Genomic DNA, 3972 nt, shown 5'->3' with positions numbered 1-3972 from the left:
ACTAATGGGCGAAATCAAGAGGCCTTCAAGTGTTCTTGAAATCCTAGCACAGCTACTGAAGGTAGACAGGAAAATAGGGCACCAGCTTTCTGTGTCCATTTGCAGAGGATTCCAGGTATTCTGCTTCTCAGTCTGCTTATCTGAAAACAGGACTAGCAAAAGATGCTCCAGCCAGAATGTTACAACCCTTGCATCTTAGTGGATGGCATTGCTCCTTCTGATCTCACCTTGTTTTATGTGTCCAAATAGGAAGGGAGGGCAACCCTAGAGGGTGCCCTGTTTGGACCATGTTCTTTTGTCTTAGGATCTCTTCCCAATTAAAGCTCTGTGGACCTGTTCAGCTACAGAAGCAGGACATGCATTTCAGCTTGAATAGTGAGTTTCTAGCTGCTCCATGTAAAAGAAAAGCACGTGAGTTAAAAGAATCTATATTTTGCCTTTGACTCAGAACTGGGGTAGGGACAGTGTTGGTGGGAGGGCGCTGTGGACAGAGATGTGTACAGCTTTCCACAAAGGCAGAATTTTGATAGTGGTGGCTTGCATGCTAGAGCATCAGCTGCTATTGGAGCATTAAATCCTCAGCATCCTAGGAAAATTATAGTTTCTTTCAAGGGATACTTTTAGTGTTCAGTATAGGTTTCATTTTCCTCTTTCCCATTCTTTCATCAACTAGCAGCCACTTGAAGTAAACACAGAAGATCAAAAGTAAAATCTCTTGGGCAATGATACTGAAGAAATGTTTATTTCATCCTTTGGCAGAAACTGCAGCACCTGGATAGGGCAGGGCATAATCATGCAAAGAATAAAGGCCGAGGAGAACAAGGCCAGACCTTCCTGAGCGTCACTCAGGGGAGGCAGCTCACTTGGAAAGCAGGGAAACAAAACGTAATGAAGTAACGGTGGTTACCTCCTGACATCGTTATTATTTTTCAGTAGTAAATATTGGAGTGTGTACCATAAACCTTCTTTGAAAAAGTGTACATTATGTGTTTAAAATAGTTTTTGTTTGAGGAATACCATTACGCTTATGAAACCTCCCAAATGATGGCTACTAACCCAAGATTTCATAAATGTACAGAATTCCCATCACCTGGAGGCTCTCTCACCGCCATCAACACCACCACCATCATCATCCTCTGAATTAGTTGTAGTCCTTCATAGTCTGTAGATATTCCCATATTCATGAATTCAATTCTTCTCAATAACTTTGTGGATTATACAGGTTAGATAATACCATAGGCCTTTTTGGCAACTGTTAGAAATTTTATTTTTACCAGTACATGATTGCAGTAGGTAATGATTATATTCATTGTGGGGAGTTGGTACACGTCCCTAGCACATCTTCATGGTTTTGTAGATAAAGAAATAGCCATAAAGAAGCTTTGTGACCTGATCAAGGTGGCTGTTTGGAACAGCATCCCAGTGTCTAAGTCAGTACAAATCAAAACTGGTCGCTACCTGTTACTGCTTTAAAGATGCAAGTGTAAGAAACTAGAATTTGTTTCAGTAATTACCCAGTTCCTAGGAATTGTTGGTATTTTGTCAAAAATGAATAGAGCTGAAGATTCCCCCTTCCTCTTGAGGGTGGGCTCTGGGAGGTTGGTATTTTAGAAATGTGACAAGTAGCAGAACAGGGTACAAAGAATGTGATTCATCTTTTTACCAACCTTTTCTTACCTCCATGTTGTGTCAGGTTAAGAAAATAAAACAGTGGGCAAACCCAGGTGGTTGCGGTCGAACAGAAGGATGGGCGACCCTCGCTGTTTAAACGGATGAGCAGGACTTCAAGCGCAACCCCTGGCCTTGCCTTTCTCCTCTCCATGTTCATCTTCCTCCTGGGAGTGAGCGCTTGATGGTGCTTTGAATCCACGCCAGGAATTTTTCTGCTTTTGCAAACTCAGAGGTATGTATTTCTGCTGCCCAGTTCATCTCTTCCAGTCTCAACTCATAAAAATTTCTTTTTCCTCTACTTAGTGAAATGCAGTTGACAGTTAATCAGTACAGTTTATCTTGGTGACAAAATTTCAAGAACATACCCATTGGTACTGTGAAAGACTCTGATTTTAGAACAAGCTCTTCAGCCTTCTGTGTTTGTCCACAAAGGTCTGATGCAGCTACAAAGCAAGCAACTGTTGCAGATTTTCCCTAGTGAAGGAAGACATGGTCTTTATTTGATTGCGAACGAAATCACAGTTACCCACAGTCTTCATCAAACCTAGATTCTCCAGCTCACAATTTTCTACCTGGTTGTCTTTTAGGCTTTCTTGTCCTCCTGATGATAGTAAGACGCCTTTGGAGTCTGGCCTGGAGGAAGCTAAGTGAATTATCTGTGTACAGATAATCAGAAGTGGACCATAAATGATGATTGATGCTCCCGGGTTGCCAGGAGGGAGTTGCCACACTGGATAACACCTGACACTCCTGCAGGAAATGATGGACATCCCACTCCAAAGGGGCCTTGGAGCCCATAGCCAGCTCCTCCTCTTATTCAAAAAGCATGCTTCCTGTGGTAGTGAGGGATATGTCCAATTCCCCAAAATGTTTAACAAGGAGAAAGAAGAACAGATTTTAAATTCATGACTAAAATATTCTTTGAAGTGCAGAACTTGGCTTTGATAGTGCAATGTGGAAATAGCATGGTTCTCTACTTACTGTGAGCATTTGGTGACCAGTGGGCCCAGTGGCACGTGTGATAACATCTCCTTTCACTCTGTAGAAGCCAGTTCCTCCCGGTGGTGGTTCAGGTCTGTTTCTGACTAAGCAAGTTGTTCCTTTAGATCCGATTTCAAGGCACTTTCTGGTGGTGGACACAGGACCTATTTTTCTCACTTGACTATGTGTTGGTCTAGTCATTGGCCATTCAGAGACTCCAGGTTGGAGGTCTACATAAGTTAGAATCTCACCAGCCTTTCTAAACCAGATGCAAAGTACACACCCCAGCGGGCTTATAAAAGGAGTACATCTAATCATATAATGCTTCTATAATATGGTTTTTTAAATTAAGTGACCCACAGGATATTAATCTGGTGGTAACAACTCCTGGGAGACGTAGTATTGGCAAACACTTCAAGAGCAGCTGGAACTCCTGTGAAATGTGATGTTCATTTCATCTGAACATATGTAAATCAAAACAAGCCATGGGAGAACTGCAGTGCTCTGTACATGCTATATTGTTCACAAACCTGTCATAAATAAGTGCCTCTTTAAAAGAAACCAATTAATAAATGTGCATTGAATTACAAAGTTTAAATATTCCATAATATGGGATCTCTTTCCCTGACCCCCTCCACCCGAATTCCCACTCCTGCCAGGGGCCCCTCGTTATTGAAGCTGTTACAACATTTTCCACTGTGTGGCACATCTCTGTTTTGTTGTTGTTGATTGAGTTATTTGGTTGGTCCAGCAGTTTAAAAAAAAAAAAAGAGGAAGAAAAAAATCTGTAAGCTATAAAATTCGTCTTCTGTCTTCCTTTGTCTGTGTATTAGAGTCTGGCTTGGCACTAGAACCCCACCCTAAACCTCCCACCACGAACATGTCATATTTCTATGTGCTCGTGCATGCTCGGTTCTACCTCTTTTGAAATGATGCCCAAAAACTTAGCGATGTTTACATAAGTAAAAGGCAGTTTCACTTTTATGCTGTAATTTCTGCATGGAGCGGAGAGTTTTCCTAGCCGTATCTTGTACTTTGTTCATAGGTGAACTTCTATTTTTCTACTGTGATGGTTTTATCCAGCTTTGACAACAGATTTCTTTAGGAGATTACACACCTGGAATTAACTTTTTCTGCCAAGAATTACTGTGCATCTGGAAATACTGAATCATTTTTATCTGTGTTTTTGAAACTTTTTGGAATGAAATTGCATCTCTCGAACTTGACTTGTCTCTTGAGGAGAAGCTAAGGAGTACAGTTGGGTAGGTGTGTAGATGCTGGCATTATGAAATAAATATACCCAGAGCGTGTTTCACTACC

General features: G+C 41.4%; 1 long non-coding RNA gene across 1 annotated transcript; it reads left to right on the top strand.

Annotated features, from left to right (window-relative positions):
* Window positions 1-304: 304 nt before the first annotated feature.
* On the top strand, window positions 305-3430 carry LOC111756097 (uncharacterized). The gene is made up of 3 exons (XR_002790589.2): window positions 305-411; window positions 1694-1903; window positions 2259-3430. It is a non-coding gene; the product is annotated as an uncharacterized LOC111756097 (long non-coding RNA).
* The last annotated feature ends 542 nt before the right edge of the window (window positions 3431-3972 follow it).

This window comes from Cavia porcellus, unplaced genomic scaffold, assembly GCF_034190915.1.
Source record: "Cavia porcellus strain 051 isolate PalLab524CR breed Dunkin Hartley unplaced genomic scaffold, mCavPor4.1 scaffold_17, whole genome shotgun sequence".
Classification (NCBI taxonomy): Eukaryota; Metazoa; Chordata; class Mammalia; order Rodentia; family Caviidae; genus Cavia; species Cavia porcellus.
The sequence above is the reverse complement of the archived record's forward strand: the minus strand, read 5'-3'. Positions and strand labels throughout refer to the sequence as shown.